The sequence below is a fragment of the Schistocerca piceifrons genome, chromosome 11 (assembly GCF_021461385.2).
Source record: "Schistocerca piceifrons isolate TAMUIC-IGC-003096 chromosome 11, iqSchPice1.1, whole genome shotgun sequence".
Classification (NCBI taxonomy): Eukaryota; Metazoa; Arthropoda; class Insecta; order Orthoptera; family Acrididae; genus Schistocerca; species Schistocerca piceifrons.
This window is the reverse complement of record NC_060148.1, coordinates 143119450-143133266: the sequence shown is the minus strand read 5'-3', so window position 1 is coordinate 143133266 and position 13817 is coordinate 143119450. Positions and strand designations below refer to the sequence as shown.

Sequence of the window (13817 nt, the reverse complement as noted above, 5' to 3'; positions counted from 1 at the left end):
AACTACGACCACTAACAGGGCCATATTTAGTTTTGGTTCCATCTTCGCTATGCTTGGTGCCATAAGTAGACACACCAGACCTGCTTTTTCACTTTTAAAAATATATACAAATTATTTGTAATACAGATATGATCTGCATTATGACTAAGCTAACTATAAGTAGGCTTATTTTAAATATTTCTCTTATTTCATATACAGGGTGTTTCAAAAATGACCGGTATATTTGAAACGGCAATAAAAACTAAACGAGCAGCGATAGAAATACACCGTTTGTTGCAATATGCTTGGGACAACAGTACATTTTCAGGCAGACAAACTTTCGAAATTACAGTAGTTACAATTTTCAACAACAGATGGCACTGCGGTCTAGGAAACTCTATAGTACGATATTTTCCACATATCCACCATGCGTAGCAATAATATGGCGTAGTCTCTGAATGAAATTACCCGAAACCTTTGACAACGTGTCTGGCGGAATGGCTTCACATGCAGATGAGATGTACTGCTTCAGCTGTTCAATTGTTTCTGGATTCTGGCGGTACACCTGGTCTTTCAAGTGTCCCCACAGAAAGAAGTCACAAGGGTTCATGTCTGGCGAATAGGGAGGCCAATCCACGCCGCCTCCTGTATGTATATTTCGGATAGCCCAAAGCAATCACACGATCATCGAAATATTCAGTCAGGAAATTAAAGACGTCGGCCGTGCGATGTGGCCGGGCACCATCTTGCATAAACCACGAGGTGTTCGCAGTGTCGTCTAAGGCAGTTTGTACCGCCACAAATTCACGAAGAATGTCCAGATAGCGCGATGCAGTAATCGTTTCGGATCTGAAAAATGGGCCAATGATTCCTTTGGAAGAAATGGCGGCCCACACCAGTACTTTTTGAGGATGCAGGGATGATGGGACTGCAACATGGGGCTTTTCGGTTCCCCATATGCGCCAGTTCTGTTTATTGACGAAGCCGTCCAGGTAAAAATAAGCTTCGTCAGTAAACCAAATGCTGCCCACATGCATATTGCCGTCATCAATCCTGTGCACTATATCGTTAGCGAATGTCTCTCGTGCAGCAATGGTAGCGGCGCTGAGGGGTTGCCGCGTTTGAATTTTGTATGGATAGAGGTGTAAATTCTGGCGCATGAGACGATACGTGGACGTTGGCGTCATTTGGACCGCAGCTGCAACACGGCGAACGGAAACCCGAGGCCGCTGTTGGATCACCTGCTGCATTGTCCTCTGTGGTTGCCGTACGCGGTCGCCCTACCTTTCCAGCACGTTCATCCGTCACGTTCCCAGTCCGTTGAAATTTTTCAAACAGATCCTTTATTGTATCGCTTTTCGGTCCTTTGGTTACATTAAACCTCCATTGAAAACTTCGTCTTGTTGCAACAACACTGTGTTCTAGGCGGTGGAATTCCAACACCAGAAAAATCCTCTGTTCTAAGGAATAAACCATGTTGTCTACAGCACACTTGCACGTTGTGAACAGCACACGCTTACAGCAGAAAGACGACGTACAGAATGGCGCACCCACAGACTGCGTTGTCTTCTATATCTTTCACATCACTTGCAGCGCCATCTGTTGTTGAAAATTGTAACTACTGTAATTTCGAAAGTTTGTCCGCCTGAAAATGTACTGTTGTCCCAAGCATATTGCAACAAACGGTGTATTTCTATCGCTGCTTGTTTAGTTTTTATTGCCGTTTCAAATATACCAGTCATTTTTGAAACACCCTGTATCATGATAGACCTAATTAATGCTCTTGCCTAAGTAACTCATTAATTCATCTACCCTTGTAACATACTAAAATATGCAATACAAAATTATGAACACACAACATTCCATTAACCTAAGGTTATTGAGTCACACAAAGAATGAGATTTTGGTATTCCCATTAAAGTTAAACATGTACTGGAGGATATTATTGAGGGTATGAAGGTAGCTACTGCAAGCAAATTGTATAATTCAGGAAGAATATCAAGAAATATGATTTAGGTGTAGCTCTGCAAGAATCTACCTGATCAATTAATGATGAGCATGAAGAGAGTGGGAGGGGGTGAGAAGTGGGAGGGGGTGGGGGCGGCGGCAACATATCACACTATGACTTCTTTCCTTTCAGCTGAGCTATATACCACCATAAGCAGTAGTTTAATCACAGTTTTTAGGCATCAATAATTTATATGTAATGAGATTCATATAAATAACAAGCTTTGAAATATTAAATATTGGAAATACGGAAGCATCCGATCCCACCCGTCTGCTTTGACCCATGACGTCACAAATATGGCGGAAACAAAAACAAACACACACACTTTCCACAAGAAGCCTAATGACACTAACGGGACAAGCGCGGAAAATGGGGTGTTTTGGGTGGGGAGCAAACTAAATATAAACAAATTTAGACGCCTTGAGCAGCTACAACTTGTAAGTGAAGACAGCCATGCATGAATACCCACCCACCTCCCCAGGGGTCGTAACCCCTGCAACCCATAGAATATAAAGATGCTTCAGTAGCTGATTAGTGTTTTTTGCCTTTAAAAAAAAATCTCACGGGATAGAACGAACAGATCAGAAACATAAATATAATAAACTAAAACAGAAATTCGAGGAAACAGATAATTAAAATAAGTAATAAGTGTTTTTAAATTAAAAAAAAAATCTCACGAGATAGAACGAACAGACCAGAAAAGTAAATAAAATAAAGCAAAACAGAACTGGAGACAGCCACACTCAAACCAAACTCCGCGCCGTCTTGACGTCACACACAACACCCTTACGTCACGGGTCAAAGCCGACGCGTGGGATCGGACGCTTCTGTCGACCCTAAATATTTTAAAATTTGTGATTTATAAAACTCACTCCATACAATTCAGTTTCTGAGCTAGGTTAAAAATGCACTATTCCCCGACATTTTATGAAATTCCTGGAATTCCCTGATTTTTCAAGGTAAAATTTAATTCCACAAGATTTCCAGAATTGCCACCCTGATATACTGATGGGCTTGGTTCTGGACTGTTCCAATATGGGGTTTCGAGTTAGTAAGGAAAATTTCTATTTACCTCTGCAAAAACTTCCTGATAAGGCAGATTTGCAAAATCACATGGAAAAAAAGTAATAAGGCATTCTTGAGAGAGACACAAAGTTCTACCACAAAAAGATGCCAGATGTGAATGAGGCTAGATGTTCTATTCTATAGGGGAATTAAACTATTTCTAGGCCAATTGTTACAATTCGTTTGCTAATTTGTTTTCTATAACTTAAGTACATTATACATGATTGTTTTCTTATGTGCTTGTATAAAGAACAAATGAGTTTCTAGCAAACTGATTCTACAATTATTTTAAGACAGAGTTTTATCGTAATATGAAGTGGCTGAATGACTGACCTTATCTTGAATTAATATGACCAAAACTTGGGAAATACAACTTTCAGTATTAAATTTTTTTTATTTTATTCTTTATAAAACTTAGAACATTTATTCCTACATACTTTATATGTACAGTCTTTGAAACAATAGATTTTTTACTTAATATTTACACTTTTTTCCTTAAGTAAACACACAACCTATCCTGAATTGTTCTCAACATGACCAAAGTGGTCCATTGACACTATGGTTTATGTGCAACTTAGACAATGACTAACCACAGATTTACATTGTAGTAATTCAGTTTCCATCACTAGGTAGGCTGTAAGTGCTGCTTAGCCACCATTAGTTATAGAAACACTAAAGAATCTTCTCTAAACAAGTATGTCACAGCCTTGACTGTAGCCGAGTTATATGCCTTAAAGTAGATGACAAATATAGTTTACTGTAAACAGCATACCGAAGTATGGCCTGAGGGGAAAAAAGGAAAATTTAACACTGAGGTAATTAGAGACACAGCAAAAGCTCAGAGAAAGAAAGAGCCATATCAACATTCAATTTAACCAATTTAACAAACTGTGGAAAGTTGCAGATTTTAGCCATGCTTCTCCTCTATTCTAGCTGTACCATTTGGTACAGCCTGAGGCAACACTCCATGTAACCACTTGGAAAGAACTCTGCTGTTGTGAATCAAAGAGTGCCAAATGCAAATAAGAACTGCTAAATTACTAAATCGTCCACACCAATTGGAAAAGCAAGCTAGTGAAAATGCTGATAAAGCAACGAAATGGCTGATAGTGGGAATCACAGTGCCACTGAACACATTCCCACTCCTTTGATTTACTGGTAACTCACTAAAATAGGTTTAACAGCAACACTAAAATGCACTGGGTGAGTATGTTGGTGTAATGCAATATATGTTGATAAAATATTTGGACTAGAGAGTGATATCTTGCTTGTGATACTGGACTATCTATGCTGTAGCCCAGTTTTCAAGTTTACTACCTGTTTTACACACTTTTCTTTATAAAAGCTATGTACTGCAAAATAAATAATTCAAAAAGATGTATAAACAGAGAAAATGTCCAACAAGTATTTTGGTGCATATTATGTATATACAGTGGTGGAAATATTTATTGCATCACCACAAATTACTTCATCACTTTGTCTTTTGCAGCAGTTTGCTTCAGGTTATACCAGTCCCATGGTTGCTAAACTTTGTTGGCATATTCTTGCCTCAATAATCTGACTTCTTCACACGTTTTCCAACAATACACAACTCTTTGTTGTTGTTTGGTTTTACATTGAAACCAATGTTTATACTGCCATTTTGAGTTGAGACTTTGCAGTGAGAAGATGGGCAGGTCAGTTGAATTAACACCAGGAAAAAAAAAAAAGCTGCTATACTTGCTTATTCGTCCGCTGGTCTCAGAACCAGAGAGATAGTCTCTAAGACAGGGTTTAATCAGTCTGCGATTTCGAGGTTACTGAAAAAATACAGGGAAAAAGGAAATGTTTATCGTGAGAAAGGGTCAGAAAAGGGCGTCTACTGCCAAACAGTCGCTTACTATCAACTGAACTAAAGCAAGACTGGGAAGAAATGTGCGACATCTCAGTAAGCAGTAGAACTGTAAGAAATAGACTACTGGAGGCTGGACACTCAGCCCGTTGTCCTAGAAGGAAGCCTTTATTGACCAAGATAAAGGGACAACAGCGACTACAAAGGGCAAAGGCACATGTGACATGGACACCAGAGATGTGGAACAAAGTAATCTTTTCAGATGAGTCCAAATTTAATCTGCATGGCTCAGATGGATCAGTGTTCGTGAAAAGGTGAAGAATTTTTGCCATCATGCAGAATACGTGCAGTCAAACACCCACAAGGACAGATGGTCTGGGGTTGCATTTCCAGTCACGGAGTAGGTCGTCTGGACTTCATCGATTGCAGTCAACGCAGATGCCTACATAAGCATCCTTGAAAGGAAGCTTATGCCAACCATTAGAGACCAGTTTGGAGATGTTTCCAATTCGATTTTTCAGGATGACTCCACACATTGGCATAGAGCTCGCTGTCAACGCAGATGCCTACATAAGCATCCTTGAAAGGAAGCTTATGCCAACCATTAGAGACCAGTTTGGAGATGTTTCCAATTCGATTTTTCAGGATGACTCCACACATTGGCATAGAGCTTTGAAGGTGAGTCCTACGACTAATATTTGTACCCAACGCAAAGCAGATTATTTTTTTGGTTAATTATCACGTACTTCTACATTTCAGGTCAAATCATTCCTTCAACAAAATGGGGTTAGAGTATTAGAGTGGCCTGGAAACAGCCCTGATCTCAATCCTATTGAGAACTGTTGGAAGTTTATAGGAAATGCTATCACCAAAAAGAAGCTACTGAATAAATAGGAGCTGTTTGAGTCCCTGGTACATGTGTGGTTTTATGAACTGAATGAGGAGTACATTAAAAACTTAATTCTCTCAATGCCTTCATGATGCCAAGTGGTGATTAAGGCGTGTGGTGGAGCAACAAAGTATTAAATGCAATAGTGTGTTCATATGAGACAATACAAACACTAAAATCCATCAGTGTTATGTTACAACATTAATATGCAGTGTTTCTTTCAACATCAGTATTCACATTTCACACTAGCAAATAGAATAGCTGACATATCCACATCCACTCATTTTCCAAAAAAGTGTTAAATTATAAAAACCGACATTTTTATACAAACAAAAATTAAGAATATAAACAAATTGACAAAAACTATTGTGTATATTTCTTATAGAAATCAGGCAAATGTAGCTCAGTTATTCAATGATTGTAACAAAAACTTAATTGTAAGAGGTGATGCAATAAATATTTCCGCCAGTGTATGTCGCAAAAAAAGTAAAAGTAAAAATCGGGTTGGGAGGGGATGGGGTAACAGAAACACAAGTAAATCTTCGTAAACCATACAACCAATTTAATACACAACAAGGCTATTCTGGGAAAACTTAGTGAACAAAGTAAACAGAAGAGATGCGCCGAGAACCCACCAAAATGAATTTCATAGCAAAAAGTCATTAGAAGATAGGACATTATGATGAAAATCGTTTTTCGCACTATTTCCTCATGCTTTCACTTGTTTTGAACTAACAAAAACGCTCTTACAACAAAATTTCAAAACGCAGCCACATTACGAAAATACACCCCTCACTCGCAAATGCGCGTTATAGATTCAAAACGTGTCCTGTAACTGAATACCAAAATTACAACCTCTGACCTTTGTTACTGCATTTTAGGAACTCAAAATGTAGATAAAAGTTTTGAATTCGAGCTGAAATAATACGTCCTGGAAAAGTTTACCTGGCATGTCAGAAATAATAATAACGATGACCCTTATCATTTACAATGAAGTGCCATTTTTCAAAAAGGAAACTTTGGGCTCCCGGCACAGAACAAACAACACTACAAATCCATCAACCAATACTCGAAGAAAAGACCTGGGTCCTGTAACGGAACACATGGCAGAAGAAAAGAAGACCTGCGTGGACTGCAGGATGACCAACATGGGAGCTTCAATTGTCGCCAGATTTAATATAAAAAATCTCCAGAAAGTCGCTAGATTTCTGACATCCAATAAAACACTTTGCCATGCTTATAATAAATTTATGGGCGAAATATATAACGAAATATGTAACTGAATGAATAATATACCAGCAGAGAACTATACAGGCAGCAAGTTAAAGTGGGCACTGGAGAAATTATTTGCGGATGGATGTCGAAACTTATAATTATCTCTCAAAGCTTGTAAGCCCTCATATTATGAGAAAAAATATTTGTATGAGAAGGGTTATTTCTTCTCATGTGCGGCTGGCGGTAACATTAAGATTCCTAGCAACATGAAGCAGCTATAAGGATTTGGAATTTTCAACTGCAATATCGAAACAAGCGTTGAGTGAAATAATACCCAACACATGTGAAGCTATTTACGCTGTCTTAAAGGATTAGTTCTTTTTATAACAGTAGTTAATTTTCTGTTATTTTTCACACAAATATATTCTTTTGAATAAACTTTTGATAAACGTTTGTGAAATATATTGTTTTACATTGTCTCGCGTACCATTTCCTCGCACATTGACACTCCAATTTCATCTTCAGTTGTACTCCTGGTTGGTCTTGGCGAAGAAAGCCAAGCAGATCAAAATACCACAACGTTGACTGGTATACATGATCTACTCCTACACCAGATCTTCTAGATTTCTGAACTTTGGATAACTCTTTTCGGTAAACAGTTTGCAACGATTTTTTTAATTTTTTATTACTGTTTCTCTGTTTGCCAAGGCGTCAACTGCCCGCAATTTTTCAATTAGAGCATTGTACGCAGCTGTCTTTTTGTCTCGGTCACTATATTCTATACATTTAATCTTTCACAAACATAGGTAGTTTCTATATATTTCAATGAATTCACTTACAAACTCTCGAGAACACTGACGAGTATCAGCCATTACAATGCCCTTTGCGAGCAAATACAAACACTAGACTGAGCAAACTGCTGTTTCGCGCCAGATTTGCGTCGATCTCCTGTCCACAAGCTCCAACTTGTCTGCGCAGATATGGTTTGAACCCACAGATTTGAGAGATTTCGCTCAAACCTCCAACTCCAACTTCCAGGTTTGCACACAACTCTGGTTGGTGCAAATCTTCTGTACACACGCAACGATCTGTCTGCGCAGATTTGATGTGCGAAGACATTTGCGCAGACAGATCGTTGCGTGTGGACGGGCCTTAAAGCCGGGTTCACACACGCAACGAAAGTATCGCCATAAGTCAAGTCATTCTGGAATGGCGCTGTGAGCTACCTTGCACACAGGACGCCACAAATTCTTCGCAATTGCGCAGTTTGCAAAATGGCGTCACCTGTCTCAGCTGAAATGATTCGGGCCTGCGTTTAATGTTGTAGCGCAAATTGTGGCATTAGAACTGAGCAAAGAGTTAACAACAATGAAACGGAAACGCAAATGGATCCGTAAGTGGATATCGCGCAGAAATTATATGGGAGCAACAAATACGCTCATAAAAGAATTAACATTCAAAGATGAAAATTCATTCGTAAACCATTTTCGGACGTCGAAGACGAATTTCGAGTATTTGTTGAGATGTGTATCAAGCTCTATTCAAAGATCGGATACACATATGAGAGATGCAATCCCTGCTCGTGTGAAACTTCATTGGCAAGTGGTGATTCCATGTCATCTCTCCAGTAGCCTACACCTACCGAGTCCCGAAAAATACTATTTCAGTATTCTTGTGCGAAGTGCTGGATGCTATTTACGATGCCCTTAAGTCTCTTTTAAAGCTGAGTGATAAAACATAGACCTTTTTGCTGTTCTCTACAGTGAAAGTAAATTTATGTCTTTGTATGATTCGCTTTTGTGGTTCCAAAGGCATTCTCGTTCTTGATACACCTCCAAGAATCTCATAATTGTTGCTGTTGACCACTTTTTCGACATATTAATAGCAAACGCACAAACAAAAGCACTATCTGCGAACGAATACGTACTAGAAAGGTCTGAATCCAGCAGAGAGGTAGCAATCAAATGACGTTATCGTGAAGATTGTGGAGACGGCAGAATGGCGCAACAAAGTAGAACCAAGTTCTTAAATGGCGCCACCGAAAACTAGGAATTCACACATGCAACTACAAAGCAACTGCAGTTCGCTATTAGCAGTGGCGATACTTTTGTTGCCTGTGTGAACCCGGCTGCAAGATCACAAGTTAGTGTAAGCATGAGATACACAAATGTAAAATGCTGGTACATTGATAACCGATGTTATCTCCAAGCTGTTGCATGCAAACGTGTGTAAAATTATGGGAATAGAATTTGGAAATGATAAGGGAAATATTATTTTAAGGGTTAAATGATTTTTTTAAGATTATTCTGGAATATATCATCGGATAAAGGAGAAGGCGTCCAAACAGTCACTGCAGCTAATGAAGAAAAAAATTGAACAATAACCCTTAATTACCATAGACCGTCTCTCAGACCGCTACTAATTTTTGTGTCGAGATATTTCTCACACCCCTGCAAAGCCAAATGGACTCTTCTGTGTATCTTCATATTGGCGTCAAGCTACACGTGCCAGCATTGTTACTGCTCTTTGTTTCGTAATTATTAGCCTTGAGATGTCTCACAGACGTACCATAGTGTTTGCGTGCCGCGTTTTCGTTGCATGCTATTGTTTCTCCATGGCGGGGAAAGCTGGGCCTTCTATGCAACGTGTGAGCTACCTTTCACACAGGACGCCACAAATTCTTCGCAATTGCGCAATTGCGCAGTTTTCAAGATCTCCCCGTTGAATCTTCGGATGAAGACTTTGATGGCAGCGATAATTATCCTGATTTTGAGATATTTATTGATCACAACACTAATTCAGAGCAGGAAACTTTAAGTGATGAAGATGTGACAGCTGCTGACGATGGAGCTTACTGCTTCAGTAAGAATAGATGTTTTCGATGGAGAAAAAAATCAGCCACCAGCTAACATAAGAACAAGGCAACACAACATCGTCTTGCAGCTTCCTGGACTGCGATAAATGGCGAAAAGTCTTGGAGAAAACCCTGCTGTTTTGGAGGTATGGAATTTGTTCTTTACACCAGAATTCTAGAAGAAATTATTCGATGGGCAAATCTGAAAACATCTAAGCTTAGACCACAGTATGCTAACGATCGCTTATACTATCTACAAGATGTTGATGTCATTGATTTGAAGGCTCTAATTGTGTATTAGTGTATTCAGCTATTTTCAAGTCGGGGAACGAGTCGGTTTACAGCTTGTTAACAACTGATGGAACAGGCAGAGATGTTTTCAGGTGCACTGTTAGCAAAGAAAGATTTCTGTTTTTATTGTCTGCATTACGATTTGACAATCCAGATGATCGGGTGGATAGAAAGAAAACAGACAAATCAGCAGCAATTTCACAAATCTTTTTGCGTTTTATCGAAAGCAATCAACTTTGCTACTCTGTAGGTGCAACTGTGGGTGTAGATGAAATGCTTGTTCCTTTTGGTGGAAGGTGTGGGTATAGAATGTACATGCCAAACAAACTAGCAAAGTATGGCCTTAAAGTTCAGTGTTTCACTGACGCTCATACAGGTTACTTGTACAATGCATATATTTATTTTGAAAAAGGCAGCGACAGTCATATCCTTCCCAGCCATGGGAAAGGTCTCAGTGTTCCCACACAGGCTGTTCTTCGATTGGTGAAACCCATTGAAAACACAAGGAGAAATGTTACAGGTGACAACTGGTACTCATTAGTAGAACTAGTGAATGAACTTTCAAAAAAAGATCTCACATACGTTGGTATGCTGAAAAACAACAAAACGGAGATCCCACAGAACAACTTACCTAATAAGAAACGTGGTGTGAAGACATCTGTCTACGGTTTTACGGAAGACATGACTCTGGTTTCCTTCGAGCCCAAGAAGTCCAAAGCTGCAATACTGATCTCTTCTATACACCATTCAGTAAACAATGACCTGTGTCAGGAAAACCTGAGATCATCCTGTTTTATAACATAACTAAAGGTGGTGTGGACTGTCTCGACCAAAGATGTGCAGCTCATTCGTCAAGTCACCGGACAAGAAGATGGCCTCATATGAAGCGTAGAATTTCTATTCAACGCTTGCCATGAGAGTTGAGTGACACCATCAGAAGAATACTTCACTTACAAGACGAGCCTCAGACACCGAAAGAAGAATTTTAAAATCGAAAAACGTGTGCCTTTTGCCCTCCTCATCTGAAGAGGAAAACAAGATATCTATGTCAACAGCGTGGTGTTCCGATTTGTTTGGAGTGTTCCAGGAAGGTCTGCGTGAAGTGTATGCAGGTAGAAATTGGCTAAAGTACGATTCAGTGGCACATGATAACACGTATTTAGTTTTTACTTGTAATTTTAGAAGTAAAATGTGGCAAAGTTTCTCCATTCATAGACTTATGGACTAAAATATTCGCTCTACATTGCAAAGATGAGTCGTAAACTGAAAGTTGACTTTGCACACAATTCATCGTAAGTCAAGTTCGATTTTTGCACCTAGTTATATTGCCAATTAGTTATATAATCCCTCTGATGAAAATCTGTGTGTGAGTAGAAACCTGTTATAATCATAAATTAAAAATATACTCCAAATTTCGCTTTGTTTTCATTGTCGAAGTGTTTAAAATACCACATTGTTTTAAAAATTCAAATTTCTACAAAGACCACCTCTAAGAAATGTAATAAACGACAGGAAGACAAGAAACTATATATGTTCAGCAAAATTCTGGTGTGATTTATAAAATATAAAAATGCTGTCTGTGAGACCCCTCCATAGTAATTGTGTTCCTGTGAATAACCATAGTAGTTAAGGGATACGATTTCGATATGAATACATAAGAATGAAAAATTAAAAATGTTCCAATTTCCATTCTTCAGAGGATTTCTTGTACCTCTTTAACGCTGTGGTGACACGTTGGTGTTTCCCTCCATTATTACTGGTGCCCTTGCAGGTCCTCACGATCGTCCAAACATTTAATGCGATGTACTTTCATGGACTAATAAATAAATATTCAGACAACTTTTTAAAACTGTCCCAAATATATTTTTACACACAAGCTTTAATACATTCATAAGGTTAATAATACTTGGCGTGCGTATATTTTTTACACAAGTCATCATTTGCGTCTGGTCTCTTTCAGATATCAACACAGACAGGCAGCTACTAATTAACAAGTGGGATAAATTCTAGTGTCGAATTCGACTCGTCGGCTTTGACCAATGACGTAATACCTAACGCAAAGTTGCCGCATAGAGGAAATCTATGAAATGAACGGATCACACTTCTAAACGAATGAATATAGCTTGTGATAAAGTTCCAGCGACCGCTACGATCGCAGGTTCGAAGCCAGCCTCAGGCATGGATGTGTGTGATCTCCTTAGGTTAGTTAGGTTTAAGTAGTTCTAAGTTATAGGGGACTGATGACCTGAGAAGTTAAGTCCAATAGTGCTCAAAGCCATTTGAACCATTTTGTTTGATAAAGTTACACTCACATTTCACGCAATGATTATTTACCCACTAATTACACCCAAGCAGTTTGAAGATAAGTGAAATAAATAAGAACAAGATAGGATAGATGTATGTCTGTTTAGAATTCTTATCATAACTTATGCAAGCAGAAGGGCACAGAGGATCATTAAACTGCATTACTGTATAGCATATAGTGAACTCGTACTATTATAAATTTGCGTTAATAGTAATTATTCATTCAAAGGGGAGAAGCACAGGAAAGTTCGGATTTTGAGCGGGGAGAAACTAAATTACAACAGAACAATGGAAAAGTGAATGATATTAAATACCAATTACCAATGTAAAATACAGGGGAGACGAACACCCTAAATCCTTAGAAAAGCAGGTACACAAGCAAGGAAAATCCATAAAAAGCAACAAATATTGGAATCGATAACTGGAGCTGACCTATATATGAAGTCAATTCTAGTTACCGATTCCAATATTACTAATTTTTTTCGCAGAAGTTCAGAAAAAAATTGCGAGTGCAGAAATGGTATTATATGTTACACACTTCCAGCAAAAACGATATAATTTATGAACCATCGAATAGTAGGAATCAGTAACTAGAATTGACCTGTATAGGAAGTCATTTCTAGTTACCAATTCTAGTAGTACTGTTTCGCGGTGGTTCAGAGAGCAATTACAAGCGCAAAAATCTTATTACATTTTACAAACTTGCTTAAAAAACGATATTGTTAGTGAACTATTGAATACGACTAGAACTGACCTACATCGGAGGTCAGTTCTACTTACCAATACCAACTATTCAGCCATAGATGGTTGGAATCGGTACTAGTATTGAGCTGTATATGGAAAAACGACGTGCATAATGAACGATGGAATGTTTGGAATCGGTAACTACAATTGACCTATATACCTAAATTCCAGTTATCACTTCCACGCTTTCTATTGTACATAATATATCAATACAGGTCAGTTGTAGTTATCGATTCCACGAATCTTTTTCAACGTCTTTGCAGTCTTGCAATTAATAAATTGTTTATTTGTCACGGAGTAAAAACAGAAAAGGAGCAATGGAAATATTGAAAGACATCACTGTGAACACACATTGTAAACTTGCATACCTTGGAATCGACAAAAGAATTCACCTATATGGCTCAAATTTACTAATCCAGTTCAGAGAACACTATTGTCCAAAGTAGTAAAGAAAACATTTCCAAAAATGAAAATTTTTACAAACATCACAGAACACAAAAAAATAAAACCCAAAAATGACAAAACCTTGGAACCGATAACTATGCTACATGTAAGTCACACCAGCTACAATACCTCAAAAATAACAGACGGTAGAATTTATACCTTAGGAATGAAAGTAAAATTAACAGAAGTATAG

The 13817-nt window shown here is 38.4% G+C and overlaps 1 long non-coding RNA gene across 1 annotated transcript in view; it reads right to left on the bottom strand.

Moving 5' to 3' along the window:
• LOC124719935 overlaps positions 1 to 6894 on the bottom strand; it is a 45917-nt gene extending 39023 nt beyond the window's left edge. The window contains exon 1 of the long non-coding RNA XR_007006022.1: positions 6718 to 6894. This is a non-coding gene — a long non-coding RNA (uncharacterized LOC124719935). The remainder of the gene's footprint in view (positions 1 to 6717) is intronic.
• Positions 6895 to 13817: the final 6923 nt, after the last annotated feature.